The sequence below is a fragment of the Microplitis mediator genome, chromosome 6 (assembly GCF_029852145.1).
Source record: "Microplitis mediator isolate UGA2020A chromosome 6, iyMicMedi2.1, whole genome shotgun sequence".
In the NCBI taxonomy this organism is placed as follows: Eukaryota; Metazoa; Arthropoda; class Insecta; order Hymenoptera; family Braconidae; genus Microplitis; species Microplitis mediator.
In genome coordinates, this window is record NC_079974.1 from 8,005,388 (window position 1) to 8,027,399 (window position 22,012).

The 22,012-nt window shown below is 31.4% G+C and overlaps 1 long non-coding RNA gene across 1 annotated transcript; it reads right to left on the minus strand.

The window, feature by feature from the left end:
- Positions 1–3,140: 3,140 nt before the first annotated feature.
- Positions 3,141–4,903, minus strand: LOC130670046 (uncharacterized). The gene is made up of 5 exons (XR_008990302.1): positions 4,806–4,903; positions 3,864–4,038; positions 3,577–3,778; positions 3,275–3,457; positions 3,141–3,199 (listed from the first exon to the last, which is right to left on the minus strand). It is a non-coding gene; the product is annotated as an uncharacterized LOC130670046 (long non-coding RNA).
- Between the last annotated feature and the right edge of the window lie 17,109 nt (positions 4,904–22,012).

The following is a 22,012-nucleotide window of genomic DNA, read 5'->3' on the forward strand; positions in this document are numbered from 1 at the left end:
TGTGGACATTCGTCTTAACAAGTGCGCATGCGTGGTATTTTTTTTCTCATACTATCACCCAGTGTGCCTGCGCCATACTTTTAACCGATTCATTTGGCGCGGGTATTTCGAAAATAAAAATATAAAAAATTGAGATTAGACGAATAAATGAATAAATAAAAATAATAAATAAACAAGTGAAAAATAAAAATAGAAAAAAAAAGTAAAATTTTTCACAGATCGTACGGCGAAAAATTTTTTTTATCATTTTTATATAAATAAATAACATTTGTCCTTCAAATTTTATTTATTTTTATTTTTTTTATTTTGCCTACGACATTACCCTTTCGGAATATTTTAATGCTTACGATCAAATAAGCATTATGAGTCGTGCACTTTTGGATTTTCCAAACTTTTCATTGTTGATGCACCAGCGAACGTTTTTAGCGCACCTTAATTTTTTTTTATCACTTCTATTTTTTTTCCGTTGAGTGACGTAATAATAGCGAAAAAAAATATTTTTACTGAGAAAATATTCATGAAAATGTAATAGAGGTCATTAATAAAATAAAAAGTCAGAATTTCAATGTATCAAGGCTAATTTTTTCGGATTTTGTGTTGTTTAAAATAATTTTTCGGTTAAATAAAGCAAACTGTTAATGAAGTACCGTCAAGAAATATGTCTTGTTAATTAAACGGATGAAATTTTTTATTAATACTTTCACTTAAGATATACTTTGAAAATTAATATAACTACGTTGACTATTCTAATTCTAACATGAGAGTTTAAAATGTACATTTTTTAATTTTTCAATTACTCGCTTATATATAAAGTCAAATCAATTTTTTTCAATGTAAATAAACAAAAATTGTTCAAGTACACGAGTATAATAGGACTAATGCCGAATTAAAGCATTTGGTTGTGATAGATTGTTGAAAGTGGAATACATTTGACGTTTTCGAGTTCAAAGTGTGCAATATATACAAATAGATAGAGGATTTTGGTATCGTAATACATTAGATAATATTTTTGTCAAATCGAGTTTATTCGGCTCTATACTTTGCATATAATGTCATTTCATTACCAAAGCATTTATTTTCTTTCTATAACTACATTATTGAAATATCAATTGATGGTTCTCACCTGTAGAATATTTTTGGTGAATAGTGCGATCCAATTTCCTATTTAATCTGTCGGTTCCAAAAATAACTCGTAATTTTTTATTAGCTGTTGCCGTGATATGAAATGTAAGAAATTTATTCCAATGATGATGCAGCTACCGACAGATGTTAATTACTAAATATATTTCAATTTTCATCAGTAGATCTGAAAAAAAAATTTTAGAAAATAAATTTAAAAATAATGCAATCAATCAAAATAAATCAAGCAATCGGTTTAAATTTGACTCTGTTCCTATGTCTATGTTTTTCATTCTACTAAACTTTTTTTAATTCCGCGAGATGACGAAATCAACTTAAACTAATATGTAGTTTCTTATAACGTAATGACCCTGATTAAACAAAACGAATTATTCCATAATGAATGCATATCTACATAGTTTTAAAACTGAATCGTTTTGAATTGTCATAAATCATTTTTAAGCGTTTTTTTTTTTAAATCAGGATCCTATTGGAATCCTCAATATTTCATTTTTTTAACTGCTATACAATTTTATAGGTAATTTATCAAATTTTTAACAGTTTAACCAATTAACGTTCGGGTGAAGTAAGTTAAATATAATTATATGTGAAAAATGGCCCGATATAATTAATTATAATTATATTTAATTACCCATAATTACATACAATTATATCTAATTTATATATGATTATATATTTTTAACAAAAATCGTGATAGCTACAGTTTCCTTAAAAGAAAAAGAATCATAATTATCACAATATTAATTGAAAATATTATTGGATCTATCGCTTTAAAGCAACTTAATTCTCAATAGAAATAAAGTAACCAGGTGATCAACTGAATAATAAATAAAATAATGAATAAATAAACAACAAAATTACTCATAAAAATGTTTAACTTTTATTTATTTTTGATTTTGAAAAAATATAGAATGTTAACTTTCTGAATTATAATTATTATGTAATATTAAATTTAAACATTAGCAACAATTGTTAAATAATTTTTTAATTTGCATTAACAATATCAGTCAAATTTTAATTAGTACATTTGATATCAGTGACACAATTTTAAAATTAAGTTAGAATAAATAGCAAAAATACTCTAAGAATATTTAAACTTGATCTATTGATAAGTACTTATTATTTAAATTATTATTATTATTATAATTACTTTACTTAATCGTTCATTCTGTTAATCTTGATAATATTATGTCTTTTAAGTAATAAAGTCGAGGGCAAGTTTAAATTAAGGTAAATCAAAATAAGACATAAATTTCAAGAAAAGTCGGAATTGCCCTCTATAATTATGTAGTAAAAATAAATTAACCGTTTAAGTATAACCACAAATTTAACCTTTGGACTGATTATCACATGAATAAATTTCTTACGATTAAGTTATTCGCTAATCGGGTTTTGTTTTACTTAAGTTTAAACTTAGTTCACTAATCACAACCATTAGTTAATTAACAGCCAACACGGTTGAAAGTAAGCTATCTTACGGTTTTGGTTCGAAGAATGTCATGTCACTAAAAATGTTTCATGTAAAATAAAAAGAGAAATCTTTTCAAAATAATCAAACGACAATTCCGTCGGATAGAGTTATACGATTTTTGCAATAGAAAAATATATAACGACGATAAATGACTGCCAATTATTGAATACAAATATGTCGATTAGAATGTATCATTGGTGTGTAATATGTAAAACTGAATGTGCGTATTGAAACTTATTTTGCATATTTATTATTTTGTCATCTGATATGACTAAAAATAGGTTTTGTAGAAAAAAAATTATCGCGGAATTGTTTCAATGTTATTTTGGAAAGATTTCTGTTTCATGAGAGTGGGTACAATTACCCACATTGAACAATTACGATAGACGAACAATGAAACGCGGTACATACAAAAGTTCTAGTCGTCGAAGGGGAATGGCTTTTTAGCATTTTCTCCACCATCTTCAGCGCATTTACGTTTTGGTGTTTGAAACCCTTTCTCACGAAGTTCCTCGGGAGCTATTGGTGTCTCGTCTTTAATATGTTCAATGTCATCCATACTTCTGACAGTAAGGCCCGGTATGCTACCTTTATGAAACAAAAATAGTTAGTATAATAGAATTAATTGGAATAATTTTTCTATCGGTAGTAATAAATACTGACGATGATCCGTGAATGATTGACAGCGGAAACGAATGAAATTACCTTTAGGATGAGTAACATTTGTATCATACTTTGCTATTTTAACTCGAAGCCGGTATTCTCCATCAACGACAACCCCTCCACCATAGCTGACGCTGTACGATGTTACAAGTTTGAATGGTTGCTTGATACATGCAGTCACAACTGTAATTATCATGATAAAATATCATTAATGTTACTTTCGTGCGTCTATTATAGTATTATTATTAAATATGCGTTTATTATAAGGTTGTAATCAGTGAATTTTCTAAAATTGTACATACACATGGGCCCATCAGTATTCACGGCATCTTTCAATTTGACGGTGGGAATTTTCAAAACATCAACTGTCTCTTCAAACGTTTTAGCATCAATTTCAACGTCAGTTGAAGAAAGAACTGCAACCTCTAAAGCAGCGACAACTTCGTTGGGGTTAGCGAATCTGGGGTTAGGCGTCTGGGTTTTCCCTCGTGTGATCGTGATGATCTAGAAAATAGAAAATAATAATGTATGATACTAATTTAGTAATAATAACTATTAATTACATGATCTCGTTAAATACGACACTCACAGTGTGATCGTAAATAAGTGATGAGTACTTGGTAGCATCGGATCCCCAGAAGAGCACGTGGACTCGACTTTTACCACCATTATTGACAACTATCTTAAATATTTCCGTCTTTTTAGATCCCCGTGAGACAACAGATTATAGGCCCTCAATCTGATCAACATATCCCCGCAGTTCACTGAAAAAAAAAAAACAATTTTTATAAGTTAACGTTGATTTCAAACTATCCACTTGTGGATCTTATTCAATATAATTTTAATGAAAATTATAATACACTAATGCAAAAAATTAAAGGAGCAGAAAAATTTTATATATTTTTTAGTGATTTTTGGAAGGCTGTAACTTGGTGAAAAATGATCGTATAGAGATTTAAAAAAAAGCATTTTACAGCTTGAAATCTCTCGTTTCGGTGCATTTTTTTCAAAATTTTTTAAAAGCTCCGGTTATTGCGCAAACATGAGAAATACCGCGAGACAAAAAATTTCTAAATTTTTTTTTTTTTCCGAAGAGCCCACGGACCGCGAAAAAATTCTTTCAACTGAACGAATGCATAGTTCGTTTAGCAAATTTATTCAGCTTTAATTTGGTTTTTTTTTAACCTCGTATGACAATTTGTCGCAGAGATATCAGCCTTCAAACAGAAAATGATCCTTTTGGCTTTGATCATCGATATTTCAGGTACCGATGATCGCACAGAAAGTTTAAGGGCGGCGGTGAAAACTTGAATAAATTCCCTACAAGACCCTGTCATCATTTTTTGAAAAAAAAAATTTTTTTTATTTTCAACATCCATTAGAAGTAAGCACAAAAAAATGATTTTTTTTGGTTTTTTAGTAAATCAACCGCTACTCTGCAAATATCGCAAATTTGCAGATTTATAAAATTTTTCTGCTCCTTTAATTTTTTGCATTAGTGTGTAATCGAATAAACTAATAAAATACTTACACGCTATCGTCATCGGCAATCCACTCTTCTATTTCCCCATCATGGGTAAACGTTTTGATTAATGATGCACATAGTCCGGGAGCCAGGTGAAAATTTGGTCAGTCATTTCCTCTCAAGCAAAAATTTGAGGAATGCATCAGAGTGTTGTGTTATAAAGCTACGTGAACGTCAGCTTCGGTTCCATGGGTGGGTTGAGCGGTGATAGCCTCCCACGCACGAAAAAAAAAAATAGATATATTCAGTCGTTTCCTCCTACCTGAAAACACGGTAAATTGTCGCTAATCCAACATCTTGAGGAAAGATAACAATCAGCCGACTATAGCACGGTGGATTATACGTCAGCTGATCGCTCGAACGCGAAGAAAAAATTTTTACTTTCAGTCATTTCCTCTCAACTAAAAATTCACCTGATGGTAGCTTATACACAACTATGAATGAATATATATGTCAGCTGGCTGTATCCCGGTGGAGAAACCGTCAGCTGATACTTTGAAAATTATAACGCAAGCGTTAGGTGGGAGCATCTAACGCCTAATTAAATGCATCAGCTGACGAGGTTTCCCTCGACTTGCCACCAGCTGATTTTTTTTATTAATTACAGCAGAGTACTAAAAATAAGCTCATAAATTTTTATCTGGGAGGAAATGACGTATCTCGAATTATTGGGTGTTAATATTAATATTAAGTACTCGACCACAGCGTGTGAAGATTTCCCATTTAAAATACACGTTAACTTAGGTTTTTATTTTTTAAACTTCTATAACTCCGCGGCATTTTATGATATCATCTCGCCCAAAATCGCGATTTTCTCTAAATTAAATGCTCTACAAAAGTGCCTATGATCGCGAAGTCGTAACTCATACAGGTGGGGTAGTACGGACCGCTAAACTGAGTTTTTATAGGATTCTTGTTTTTTCTCTCAACAACAAGACCTACAGAAAAAATGTGAATAATAATTTTATAGAAAATTACTATTGTTGTTATTATTATTATTATTATTATTTCTTTTTTAGTGAATTGCTCAGGGGGTTATCCCCGGTAGTCCGACTCTACCGAGGGCCTCAGCTGAGCGCCAAATCGTTACTGCTGCGATGCTTCATCAACAAGATGATCAGCATGCGCAGCAAGCCAAGTTTCGTTGCCTTAGGAGACGGAGGGACCCGAGAATAACAGCCTTTTGCATCCGCGATGCCAGAAACTCAAATTGCGCTAAACAAATCGGTATTCTAGCCAGTGCAGACACATACGACTGCTTCATCCCTCCTAGGACGCCAACAATGAGGACGACAAGTTTGACACGGTAACCTGGGTGAAGTTCGTTAATTTCGAACAGGAGATCCTGATATATCTCGTGTTTGTGCTTTTCTTTAACCGTGATGTTATACTCAGCAGGTGCTGAAAACTCGATGACATAAATGTCTCGAGTGGTTTTATCGAAGAACACAATATCAGGTTTGTTGTGATCTATTTTCCGAGTTGTTGCGAATAACACGTTCCAGTAAATACGGCAACGGTCATTCTCTACAACTTGCGGAATATCTCCTGGCAGATAAGGCAGCACTGGTGTTTTGTCGATACCGTGCGTATGTCTAAGGTGGTAGTAAAGTACTCGCAGAGCAGCATTATGACGCTGGATGTATGCACTTCTTGCCAGCACAGGACATGCTGATAAGAGATGCATAAGCGTCTCATGGGTGTTGCTTACACACCCTACACAGTGTGTCGGGTAGCTGCATCTGGAGTACTTTCGCACGGTATTCGAGGGTATTGATTACACCATCTTGACAGGCAAAAATATATCCTTCGGTCTCGGACATCAGATCGATTATTATAATTATTATTATTATTATTATTATTATTATTACTATTATCATTATTATTATTATTATTATTATTATTATTATTATTATTATTATTATTATTATTATTATTATTATTGTTATTATTATTTATTTCATTATTTGACCTACTATATACCCAGTCAAATTTATATTCATGATTAAGTCAATAGAAAGAAAGTAAATAACCAATAAACAAAAATGTATGTATTATCAAGCACGCATATTAAAATGAAATTCAAGTGAACAATTATTAATGTAACGGTTATGAATAATCTTCATACATAGTACCGATATAAATAACTAAAAAAATTAATTATTAATTAATAAGAAACATAAATAAAAATTGATTTTATCATGTTGTATGTTTACAAAATTTACACACGTACATTTATTGCAAACAGAAAACATGATAAAATCGATTTATTCATTTATAGTTATTATTAATTAATGATCAATTTTTTTTTATTTATATTTCTATTATTACCAGAGATTATTCATAAGCGAGACACTAAAATCTGTTCACTTAAATTTCCCTTTTATCAGCACGCTTGATAATTCATACACTTTTTTTTATTGATTATTTACTTATTTCTACTAATTTCATTATGAATTAAAATTTTCCCGGGCACATAGCAGACGAAAATGCACCGGAGCGGAAACTTTGACGCCAGCTACATGTCAACTACTGTACTTCAGTTTTATGAGCGCAACATACAGCGTAAAATGACAGAAAGTTGAAAGCAAATTCTGCTCGTCAACTGTTGCTGCTAGTTTAGTGTCCAATTCCGGCTGGAGATTTCGGTCAAGTTAAATTTCCAAGTAACGTCAATTTGCAACGTAGTGCTTAGGGATATTAAAAAATAATCAACATTATTTATGTGTTAGCCAACTTAAATATAGCCATTGATGTCAATTCGGCTTTTAGGAATTACATGGATAGTTATTAAACTCTAATAGCCACCTTACTTGAAATTAGCGATAATTTGAAATCACCTGAAATTTGCTGCCCGAATTTGCCAACAATTTGACAGCAAAAGTTGATAATAAAATTTTGGAGTTAAATTTTTTTCGATTTAAAGGTAACTTTTTACGAAAAAAAAAAAAAATCGGTAATGTTCATTCTTACCATCTCAATAACAATTTTTCAAGTCAAATTTACAATAAATTGACATAAAATATGCCTGAAAATTAACGACAACTTTTTTCTAGTTAACTTTCGAAGTGAATTTGCAGTCTAATTGAGGCAGTAAATTTACGTCAAATTCAATAGCAAGTTGCATACAAATTGTCGTAAAAAATGGAAAAGACCGAAGTTGACGGAAATTTGACAAAAAATTCAAGGAAACTTTTGTAAAGTAAACTTTTGCTAAAGCAGATTGTGCTATTAGAGAATAATGTAACACATGAAACTGTATGAGGAAAAGTAATCCCAATAAATATCCTTGTTTACATTTTCGGAATATCGACGATCATATCCAAGTTCTCAAAATATGCGTGATAATAAATGTTATTATTATTCTTGATATATAATTTTGTTACACATAAATATAGATAATTTTACTATAGTACGTGTTCATGATATATTCTTGTGTCATTTTGTATAGTATATGTTGTGTCTAACCAATCACGTTACGAATAGTTTGGCTTCACATATTTTTCATGTCTATTATAATATAGGGACCATGTGTGGTATTTTTACGGAACTAAATTTGTGAATTTACCAAGCACTAGTGTTGTAATTTTAAAATCGTGTTATGGAAGTATACATTTGCAACTTAGTAAGTTAAATAATTGTCATTGTATGTTAAAGTTCAAATACTGTATATGCAACGAACTTCCTATACATTTTCAGTAAAAATCTACTTTTTTTTTAACAGTGCAGCCACCAGGATTTGCGGGTTGAACCCTGGCTTAGGCTGACCTCTACGAAATTTTTAATTATAGGACAGAGCAATGAGATAGGGTTCTTGCAAAGTAAGAACCCGCACTTGTTCACTCGGCAACGTATAAAAAAGTTTATCGACCTACCTCACGGCTTATTATCAAATTGTAGATTATACTTATCAATAGCTGAGTTACTACTTGTAACTCAATTTATATTTATTAATTCAAACTATTTGGTAGTCTTACCAGTATGTTAGGATAAGAATAGGACGAAAGGCAAGGTATAATATATAGGATTTACTTTTGAGAATTACGCAAGTTTATTGCCAATCGTAACAAAACTTCATTTACTTACAGTAAAGTTTCCGCAAAGTACAATATGGTCCTGGTTTGAACGCTGGGTATTCAATCATCGGCCACGTGGAATAACGCCAATTAACACACTGACTCTATTTCTTAATTCTAGTATTATTACCGCAAGTAAATCGCTGGTAACGTGTAATGTTTTCAATATACTTAAAGTTGATTATAATCACTAAGTAATAAACAATAAAAATATGATTTTGCAAATCGATTGCCAGAAATGGATATAAAGTTTACAGAATATAAACTATGTGAATATTGCAAGTGCAATTGCCTGATTAATGATTGATACTGAATAACTACAAGAAAGACGTCTAAACGCTAGTTGATCCGGGATCGAAGTGATTGACCGATAATTTTGGGCGTAGAGCTAGCCTCCTGACTCTGTCCCCACTGCACCCTTACGGACATGCGTCGACGTGAAAATCAGTCATCTGACCATGTCACTATGACTTGTGTAGTTTCAGACGGCAACAAGACGGGGAAAATTGGGAACCGCAAGGCTGAGGACGAAGATGACAATTTACCTTGTCTCAATATATCATTCTTAACATTTCTTGGAAATAGTTTTAAATTAAAACAGAAACGTATACGTGTTTAATGAATACACGTGTTTTATTATTGTGAAAGGTAAGTCAAATAATAAGCAAACGAATACAATATTAAGTTACGGTTTTTTCATCAATAAGTATTTCAAATTGATTTATGTATATTAGGGTGATCCAAAAAATAACAAATTTTTTTTTTTTTCTTCCAAACAGGTTCAAAAGTTTCATTTAGATAAAAAAAGACGCCTGTGAAAATTAGAGCTCTTAATATTAACATTAAGAGGTTCCTCATCGCACTTTTCTATTTTCCATAAGAATAACATGGGAAAAATTTTTTTTACGTCTTCTGATTTTTATAAGTAGCTAACGATGCGCCATAGGAATAATTGGCAGGCATATTTTTGTAGGGAATTGAATGCTCTACAAAAAAAGATTCTTATCATTTTTTGAGGAATCTATTTGTTCAAAAGTTATTTGAGGTTGAAGACGAATTCATATTAAATTTTGAGATTTTCTACTTTTCCGGCGAAACTATCAGACTTATTACAAAATACCATTGGACCTTTTTTGTAGACAATTTTATTCCCTAAAAGTTATTTCGAATAAAGTTTTTTCGAATTCCGCATTGTTTTCTAGTTATTTTTATTTTAATGTGATGCTCATAAAAAAATAGTCTTCTGATCGATTTTAAGAGCTTGACATTAAAATAAAAATAACTAGAAAGCAATGCGGAATTCGAAAAAACTTTATTTGAAATAACTTTTAGGGAATAAAATTGTCTACAAAAAAGGTCTGACGATATTTTGTAATAAGTCTGATAGTTTCACCGGAAAAGTAGAAAATCTCAAAATTTAATATGAATTCGACTTCAACCTCAAATAACTTTTGAACAAATAGATTCCTCAAAAAATGATAAGAATCTTTTTTTGTAGAGCATTCAATTCCCTACAAAAATATGCCTGCCATTTATTCCTATGACGCATCGTTAGCTACTTATAAAAATCAGAAGACGTAAAAAAAATTTTTCCCATGTTATTCTTATGGGAAATAGAAAAGTGCGATGAGGAACCTCTTAATGTTAATATTAAGAGCTCTAATTTTCACAGGCGTCTTTTTTTATCTAAATGAAACTTTTGAACCTGTTTGGAAGAAAAAAAAAAAAGTTTGTTATTTTTTGGATCACCCTAATGTATATGGTCTATGTACAGTCAACAATGCCAACAGAACGCAAAGGGTCCAATTTGAGTCGTCGAACAATCAAATCTAGAGTCATGCAAGATAGAAGAGCACTGAGATCAGACGATGAAATCCAACAAAACAATGCAGATGTGCGAGTGAGCATGGCGCAGTTACGTGAATCACAATTGCAAGAGTCACAAGATGAACGAAATGAACAAATACGATTAGAACGAAGAGAAGAGCGCAGATTCGTAGTTAACAGACGTAGAGCAATTGACCAACAACGCCAACAAGTACTTCGAGCATTTACATCTGATTCATTCCTTTGACTAGCATTCCAGTATGAGCCTGATATTGAATATTATGCTCATTCAAAAGTGGTAATTGGTGCTATGGACAAGGAATGCCCGCATTGTCATGCTTTCAAATTCCAAAAGGAGCCAGCCGGGATGTGCTGCGCGTCAAGGAAGGTGCAACTACCTAAAATTGACACACCATCTGAACCATTGAACGGTTTACTTATCGGCACGGATCCAGATTCTAACGTGTTCCTGAAGTCAATTCGAACATTCAATTCATGCTTTCAAATGACATCGTTCGGAGCAACAGAAATATTTCCAAATAATAATGCAAATGGTCAACAATACAATTCTACATTCAAAATCAGAGGCCAAGTTTATCATAAAATGGGCTTATTGCTGCCAATGCCAAACGAACCACATAAATTTTTACAGATCTACTTTATGGGTGGTGAAGATTCTGAAAGCGCACTTGCCAATCGCGTGGATGCACGTTGTAACTACAATAACTTCAATTCTTTTTTTGCCAGACGCATCGTCAGCGAGCTGGACGCTCTATTGAATGAGCACAATGAATTGTTGAAAATATTCAAATCACACATGCACAAAGTGCAAAGCGATAATCACGCAACTGTCATTAATCCTGATAAAACACCAGCGGGAGAGCACATTCGTAGATTCAATGCACCTGTTGTTGACGACGTTGCTGGAATCATGGTTGGCGGTCGTACAGGTGCACGAGAAATTGTGATTCGTAGAAGAAATAATAATCTTCAGTTCATTGCTGATACACACTGTTCATATGACGCTCTTCAATATCCGCTGATGTTCTGGAAGGGACAAGACGGATATTGCATAAATATGAAACAACGAGATCCCGTATCAAGTACTTCATTCATTATGAAGTTGGTTTTTACTCATTTAACATAACAATTAAACTATTAAACGTAATTAATTTAAATTAATATTTCTTATAGTCCAGTCCATGCGCACGAAAAAATAGTCAAAGATCATTTTTTCGGTGGGTAAAGATCAATTTCGAAAATTTTTTTTTTTAAAATAGTAGAAAAAATATAAGGAAAAAGTTACCATAAATTTGGAGGTGGATCATTTTTTTTTTTATAAAAAAATTTGATGTAAAATGAAATATCTCTGAAAGTATTGAGAAGTTATCGAGACAAACTAGTATCATTTTTTTGGGGATTTAATAACGAACTACATGAATTTTGAACAAAGTCTCTACGACAAATAGTTGCTGAGATGAAAATTATTAAAGCGCGAAAAACGAAAAAGCGCGTCATTTCGGCCGCACGCGGATAAACAAAAGAGTGTAACTCAGCAGCAAATCGATATTTTTACAATTTTTAACTTCCCGCTGAGAAAATCGACGATTTTCAAAAAATTCGGGAAGTTATTGGTTTCACCCCGATTTTCAAAAACCGGGTTTTCATCATATGTCGACATTTGAAGGTGCTAGGATGCTACTCTGACATTTTCAGAGCGATGTCTGTCTGTATGTATGTATGTATGTGTGTGTGTGTGTGTGTGTGTGTGTGTGTGTGTGTGTGTGTGTGTGTGTGTGTGTGTGTGTGTGTGTGTGTGTGTGTGTGTGTGTGTGTGTGTGTGTGTGTGTGTGCGTGTGTGTGTGTGGATGTAAACCTCTCCTATGATGAATGAACCGATTTAGATGGTTCTTGCGGCATTCGAAAGGTATCTTCTGAACTTAGATTTTCAAAAAAAATTTAGACCATTTAGTCAAATAAACTCTAAGATATTTAAGAAATACGAAAAAAATAAAAATTTTTTTTTTCGTTTTTTTTGGATATTGTGAAAACTGTTGGATCAATCAATGCCAAAATCGAATCAGCTCTAGAACTCGAAAAATGCTTTCGATTGCCACCAAGAACGTCTCAATCAGATAATCCGTTCAAAAGATATCGTCGACGAAAGAAACAGTAGAAAACGGTTTTTTGCAAATATCGTCGACACGACTAAGCCAACCATTCCCAAAATTTTATCAGCTCTAGACCTCAATAAAACGCGCCGATTGCCACCTCAACCGCCTTAATCGGATAATCCGTTCGAGAGATATCGTCGACGAAAGAATGAAAAAAAATCGTTTTTGTTTCGTTATACGTGAATATTTCGGAAACTATCGAATCGATCAATTTAAAATGTACCTGAAGTTCGCAACGTTTATCGACAACGAAAATGTAAAAAAATGAAATAGTAAAAAAAGTTACCGTACTCTCTAGTTATTTCTTTAAATTATTCATGGTGACAATAAAAACATAGAAAAAATCGAGGACACCCCCGATGCTCCGAAACTACCCCTACGGACTACCCTAAAGTTTCAAAAATTAAAATACCCAAGATTGAGATCGCCTTACTCGCTGGTTTTTTTTTATATTGTTCATGGTGACAATAAAAACATATACAAAAATCGAGGGCACCCCCGATGCCCCGGAACTACCCCTACGGACTACCCTAAAGTTTTAAAAATTAAAATACCCAAGATCGAGATCGCTTTACTCGCTGGTTTTTTTTTATATTGTTCATGGCGACAATAAAAACATATGAAAAAATCGAGGACACCCCCGATGCTCCGGAACTACCCCTAAAGCCTATTCTTAAATTACAAAAAATCATTGTCTTAGACATTGAAAAAAAACTTACAACCCTGTCGAAACGGTATTTGCCGCCCAAATAATTAAAATTTTTACAACCTACTCGTTTTATTTCTATCACATCAATTATTCGCGCGTTGCCCAGGACACGCCGCGAGGAGGCTACCGTCATTTCGATTAATAATATTTGAATATTCTGTGTCTGTTAGATTGCATTTTTTCCCTTAATTTCGTTTATGTTCAAATATTGGTATATTCAAAGCAGACTGAGAATAATCTTACATTATTTATCGAATGTGTCCCACACGATTTTTATTTTTTATTAGCATTTAATTCGGTAAATTTTTACTGTTTTCTACTTATCTAAACTTTTACTGTATATATGCTTACCTTAATTTGTATCGTTTTAAGTTTTTTATCTAACGATGTCTCGTCGATTTCTTAAAACAGTAAGTGGCCTATGTTGTTCGTACATTTATCTTTAGTTTTCCGATCTAATTGGATTTAATTAAATTTTGCCAACCTCAATTTTAATACTGATTTTAATTTGTCTTAGTCGCCTTTTGGCAGACCGCATTACGGAAGAAATAGATTTCCGTTTTTTTTTTACAAGTATAATACGTGTAACGTTTTCTGTTTTATAGTTTTGTTACAGGGTTCTAGCCGTAACGTAAGTATCCGTCATTTTACTTAATTTTCATCGAATCCTATAATCATTGTGATAACCGAATCGTTCGAATTAATTATGATTGATTTCACGATTTTTGCTCGAAATTTGATCGGATCGAATTCTTTATTGATCTCAATATTCTGACCAATGCATTGTATATAGTAACAAATGTAGACTGCAGAATTCCATGTGTCATAAATTTGCTGGAATGGACGAGCTCTTCCTTCTTCAATTGTCCACAATTTGTTTTTTAAACTTTTTAAACTTGTAGCATTATCGCATTCATCTACATACTTTTTAAACGTTTTTAAAACGCGACTTACATCTGTAGTTCTCTCATACGGGTCTATTAATTCCAATGAGTTCTTTTTTTGGTCTATGACCAATAATCGCCAATGTTCTTTATAACTATATGGCATAAGTATCACATCTGATAATATTCCGCTCACGTTAAAGTCTTCTTTTTTGCAAAAAGGTTTTTTCCGTCGTTGATCTTCCAAACCTATACATCCTATATTCGTCGATAAGTAAGTCCGATTGTTCCAATTGTTTATATGAGTTACAGTAAACATATCTATTATTTCACCGTCAAGAATGCCCTTGATACTTATTGTATCTCTGTATTGTTGTGCTGAAAATATATATTCTCAGGATCCCTTGAATGCTTCTACATCACATTTATAAAATGCTAATTTTATATTATCTGATCTCAAATTTAAGTAGTAAGATACATCATCTATCGTGCCGTTTTCTAATATTCGTAGTTGGAGTTTCGCAATTGCTTCTTTACTTTTTGCTGTGTACACTTCGCTACTGGCGTTCGACTTTACACAGCTAATGTCTTGTACCTTGGATGAGTTTGAATCAACTTTTTGTCTTGAATTGGTTGTCCGTTGTTCATTATTTTTTGCTCGCTTCTCTTGTCTGGATTTTTTTGTTTGTTTCTTGTGATCTTTATCATCCGTTGATGCGGAATCACTGGTACTATTTTCTGACTTCTCTCCTGAATTTTCCAATTTTTCTTCTAAACGTTTTAGATTTCTCCCCGTCATATGACTAATTTTACGTTTCTTTACATTTTTATTTTCATTGTTTTCCAATTTTCTTTCCCATATTTCGGTATCTAATGAATTCAGTGTAGTAGTTCGATATAGTGTATAATTGCTGCAATTTATTTTTGATGCTGTTCCGGCTTGTATTATTCGATGTTCCTTAACTACATTTTCATTATTCGTCTTTAGCAACCGGCATACATCACTCGTACTCCACATTCTTGAATTTCGCAATATACTGTACTTGTATCTTTTCATATGTGATTCTGCATAAGCATTAGTTATGCAAGATATTTCAGCATCAACGAGATCCATCATCATAGCGCTCCAAATTGGACAATATGGCATGTAACTTTTCAATAAATATTGAACAAAATCCGGTGAATAATATTCGTTATCTATTTTTTCATTCAAAAATTCATCATTTTTCAGTTTTTGGTCAATTTTATCTACCATGACTTGGTATCGTAAGTAGAAAGGTGATTTCATGAAAACACTGTTTTTTTACCAAAACTCAGTGGCATCTCATCTTTATATGAAGTATTATTTTCATCTTCATTCTCTGCATTTTCTGCATTTTCACTGAATTTCAATAGATCCTCAACTTCTGCTTTCTTTGATTTTTTTTCGGTTAAAATGGTTACCAAAAAATCTTCAAATATCGAGTCCATTTCTTCTAACGAGCAAGTTAAAATCATAAGAGCCATACAATCCATAAAAAAATGTTTATGCCTCTTTAATTTTGGAAAAGATTTCTTGATTTTCTTAGAGACTCGATTCATGACATGAGCGCAGCAACTTAACAAATAAGTCATTGGTGGTGGCCTTTTTTTCTTCTCAGATGTTAAGTATGAATATGCTACGTCTAAGTATTCATTCATGGACATGCCATTCCATTCTCTTAAAATGCTATTCATAAATACCCAACTCCAATCAGTGACAATAGCATTGAAGAACGGCCATTTACCTTGGACTGATTGAACGAACTCTTTGTATTCTCTTAATAATTTAGAAATTGACGGTATGTTATGTTCCGATGTTATCAATTCACAAAGTGGGATTATTCTTGCAGTTGCACGGTATAACAGAGCATAGTAAAAAATATGTGTTTCTCTGAGTCCTTCTATGGCTTTCACATTTGCTCCTGTAGCATCCAGGTGTAAAATTATTGCAGACCGAGAATCATCAATAACTTCAAGTTGACGTTTTGAAAACATCATTGCATGTAAAGGGAATGATAGATTTCGAAAAAAACGATCTGATTCTGAGAGCGCATTCATCCATAACTGTGTCATGTCAGCAATTACAAGTGGAATATTCGATTTTGGTGATTTTCTTTTCCGGTCAGTTTCTTCTGAAATAATGTGATATCTTGGCGTGAATTGCGGATAGCCGTAATGAATGTGTTCCGCCTTGTTCACTGTTAAATTCAAATCATTCGATTCTAAAGTAATTTGACATTTTCTTATAACTTTTTCAGTGCTAAAGCAATGAATTGTAAAGTTATTATAGTCAATTTCCGTAATATTGAATTTGAATCGTGTGCCATGATTACCAACAGGACAATAACCATAAAATAACATATTTCTAGAGTATTTCTGCTCATCAATATCAATGATAAGTGGACAGTAGAAACGCCAGTGAAACATGATGGATTTCAAGAGCGATAGCGTCAAATTGGTTCTTAATTTTTTTTTTTTTTCATCACTTAAAGATTCGGTCAAGATAGTGATCGAACCTACTTTATAACAATAATTGAGCAATTTCTTTCTTCTTATGTTCTTCGTTTTTGCTGTAACTGGAGTTACAAGTGATTCTAGAGCATTAATTTCTTCCAATTCTTCATTATTGAAATCAAGTTCGATATCACTGCAAACTTTGTTGTCATCCACTGAAATACTACTGTCATCAGATTCTTTATCATCGAATTTATGTAATTCTTCATACGGAAGGCCAAAATGAGATTCACCACTGCTGCTAAGAGGGCTTCTTATCTTATCTTTCTGATCCTTATTGGTCTCTTCGTCTCTAGGACTTTTGAGATTATTCAAATTTTGATGGATATTGCCGCTAATCTCATCCTCTGTATTTGTTCTCTGAGTCACTTTTTTATTTGTGTCCTTTTCATTTGTATTATTATCTATTTCTCCTTGTTTGTTGTCTTCTATGTTTTCAGTACTTTGCTTGCTGTCAATATTTGCATTAGAGGCCAATATTTCTTCAATTCTGTCGATTATTATATCATTTTTATTTTTTTCAATTTTTTCCAGAACGTCGAAGTGTCCGCTCACTCTATGGCCGGAAAAGAGAACATAATAATATTTATCACTGCTTTGTGATGGGTCTTCCAAGGATGTAAATAAACGATAGCTGTTGTCTGTTTTTTCAAAAACTTGAACGTTTTTTATATACAGTTGGACATATACTCCTAGCTCAAAAGCAGTACCGAAATGTCCATCTGAATTCATAATTTTTTGATAATTGAATTTATCAGCGAAAGTTTCGAGTCCAATTGCAATGCAAGAGGCATTCAACTGTTCCGCATAATCATCCCAATTCCTAAAAACATGATCAACAATTGATTTCCTGATAATTTCATGTTTATCTTGACGTTTAAATTCAAAATGGGCAAGAGATCGAAATAAACAGTTCCCGTCACGGTCTATAGATATCTTCGTGAAGTTTTCAAAATTTTCAGGTTCGCTGGCATTCATAACATTGTCAGAGGATCTTGCATTAATATAATTATCTTCTTTAATCGGCCGAGCTAATAAACAGCTTTTCGGAAACGCACTAGCCGTATTTTTTGTTGCAAAATGTAACTTTTTTTTGCAACTCTTTCTTCTTTAAATGTATTTACTGAACTGGCTTCTTTCTTGTTGTTCAATATTACGACAGGTTCAGCAGCTTTACTTCCCTTACCACACGATTGATTCTTGTTCCATTCAGGTAAGTTATCTTCTTTTTCCTCCAGTTTAGTTTTCACGTAGTCAGTCACAATTTTTTCTGACCATATATGAATAAGACGCGATTGTAATTTCCCATTGCACTTCTCTCTTAATTTTTTCGCGATCTACAAATTCAAAAATTATAACTACATTACCAACAGTTCTTATCTTCTTATTTCATTTTACCACTAACTAAATAGATCAAAATTTATAGCATCTAGGCATACATAAATTATTATATACATATTATAACTTATATTGTTCGCATGCATAACCAAAATTCAAGTAAACACTAGCCAAAGTCACGTCTTAATAATAATAGTTTTACGAATCTAGCAATTGTTTCTTCATTTACTAGAATTTTATTTGTCTCTTAATATATATATATATATACACACACACACACACACACACACACACACACACACACACACACACATACACACACACACAAACACACACAAACACACACAAACTCACACACACACACATACACTCGGACATCATTCTACAAAAAGTCAGAATAGCTTCCTAGGACCTCAAAACGTCGACATCTTATAAAAACTCGATTTTCGAAAATCGGAGTGAAAACAATAACTTCCCGAATTTTCGAAAATTGACAATTTTCTTAGCAGGAAGTTAAAAACTCAGAGAATAAAAAACAATTTTTCCAGTGTTAATTAAAAATAACAGTGAACCGCGCTTGAAATTGTGAATCGAGAGATAGAACATGCTTGCCAACGAATACAACGTTAAAGCGCATCAAGAATGAAGCGCCGTCCTTCGGATGTTCGAGAGAACAACGTGGAGAAAATTATTTACGTCATAATAGTTGGCAAACACGCACCATTTCTCGATTTACAATTTCAAGCGCGGTACGCTGTTATTTTTTTTCAGGTGCCAGGTTAGTAAAAATTAGCATTAAAAATATTTATGAAAAGTTTGTTGTACATAAAATAAAGAAATGAAATTAATTTTAAATAAAACTAAAGTTACGTAAGATATAATCATTTTTATGCCGAACGAAATGATACAAATTGTTGGTGAGAGGTTAAACGTTAGGCAGAATAATATATTTTTTAACGGTATAATTGGATGCCGCACAACTCTTACAATAATAAATTAATAGTTGTTGTTTATTAATTCAAAATTTTTTTGGATCTTTAAAACTTATTTTCGTGTTATTAAATTTCAAGAATATATAAGGAATCGAGATGTTGAAAGATTTCAGGCAAAGAATTTTAAAGTTAGTGAAAGAGGCGAATGCTGAAGTGAAAAGTATGAGTGATAATAATAATAATAAAATGATTTATAGAATTTTTACCACAATAAAATATTATAAACTCACAATAATTGATTAAACACGACTAACTTTATAATTCTAATTTATTTTGCACTAGGTATTTCAAATAAACAAGAGCGATTGATAAAAACTGTTCAGAAGATTAAAGAATTTGTCGACGTTGAACAAAAATTATTCTCAGAGTTTCAAAAACTAAGAACTGAAGATGGTAGAGTATATTTTTTTAAAATTGAATAAAAACATGAAAATAAATAAAAATAATAATATTAAATGAATAAAAAATAAAAACATAAAATGTAATTTTGTGTTTTTAATTATTTATTTATATTTTTATTTTTTATTTATTTGCTTTCTGACTTTAGTCCAAAAATTTTTATTTTTTCTTTTATTTATTTGAATTTCATTTTATGTTTTTTAAAATTAATTTTATATACTTAACAAATTTTTCATACAAATATTTTTATTTATTAATGTAGAAAAATAGTAAAATGAACAATATCAAATTAATACAATTTAAGAAACAGAACAAATTGATCAATAAATTCAATTTAATAGAATCCATTAAAAAGAAAATGATTTTTTAAATTTATAAACGGTTATCGGAATTTTTTTTACAATTAATTTTTGGAAAAATTATATGAAATGATATTGTCAATGCTTTATTTCCATTAGATATAGATGGATTGCTAGAAGATGCAATTATAGAATCCATATTTCGCCAAATTAATATTTTAATCAACAAAATTGAAGAAGTTGAAGTCAGGCCTGGTACATCTAAAGATTATGTCAATGATGCAGGTAATCATTCCTTAATTCAAATTTGTCAATATATTAAAACTATTATATTGGAACTGTATTAAATTTATCATTTTTTTTGTCGACAAATATAGTTCGTTTGAATAATGATGATAGATCAACGTATGTTTTGAATAAATTATCGGAATTAACGATTTTAGAAACAGAGATGATGGATGTGGAAAGTGGTATGTCCTAACTTATTTAAGTATAATACAGTAAAATTGGAAGAAAAGTATTATATCAATTCCTTTTCATTTTATTTACTACTTTTTTTATTCTTTCTTGCACAACAGGTAAACCCGATAAATCGAACAATCCAAATAAAAAACCAGAACAAGTGGTTTCAGATAATGGAGGTATGACTTAGAAATTAAAAATAAAATATGTAATTTCATAGCTTTGAAATAAATTACTAAATTGCAAGTTAATTCAAAAATGTAAAAACTCGAATAATATCAAAATAAGATATTTCAATTATTTAATTTAATTTTTTTTTTCGAATTAGAATATTTATTATATTGACAAAATTTTAGTTAAATTCATTATATTTTTTTACTGCTAATTATTGCAGAGATAAAAGTAAAGAAAGACGTTCTACTAAAACTAATGGGTCCAATAAGAAAATTAGAAGAAATAACAAAGCAAGACAACACTCAAAAAAATAATCATTTAATTGGAACATCGAATTCTAATATGCCAACTTGTGATCGATCCAGAGCTCAAGATTTTTTCCTTCAAGATCAACCTTTGCCCAACAATCCAATTTTAAATCAGCAATACCAACACCAAAAACAACAAATTCATCAGCCACTATCATCTGCTATCAATCAGCAATTACCTGCGAATCAAGCCATGGACCTGCCATTTAATCAACAACTACCATATCAGCATATTAATTCCAATGCTTACCCGAACACCAATAATCAATTTCTAGCCCCATTTATTAATAATAGTAATTACATTCCAAGACCCGGCAACTTTATTCCGAATTACCATCATTATAACGGAAATGGTAAATATAATATCGAGATCTACAAGTTTTATAATAATAATTATCGATGAGAATTAGCTTTTAAAAAGCATTTTTATCTTCACAGATGTATACATCTTTTTATTTTGAAATATATATCAATAAATATTTGTGTTACTCGCTTTGTTTCAGCTCGCAATATTCAACGGCGCTCTCATGGAAGAGGTGTAAAAAATCAAGTGCGGGCGGCTTTCAATAAAGTCTGCCAGGAATTTCAGTCGGGGAAGAGTAATGGGAATTGTCCGAATGTGAACCACAATTATTATCGTTAATGTTTTTTTTCTACCCAAGTCTCGCTATACATTAATCACTCTATTATTAATATTAAATAATTAATTAATATATTCATTATTTTTAATTTTAAAACTACGTTAATGTTGTGTTTTTTTGTAGTATTAGGAATTAATTACGATATCATTATGGTTAATTTTTAATTCAAAAAGAATATTATATACATTAATTACAATAATAAAAAAAAATTCTGCGTACGTGTTTTTTTTTCCATTATGAAAATTATTGATAAATTATAATTTTAGAAATCAGTATTTGCAATAAAAAATGAAAATAAATTACGTATATATTTCATTTGAATTAAGGGAATTTTTTTATATTAAAAAAAAATAATTCATGTTCCTGAAGATTAAATCGTTATTGGCGCAACAAAA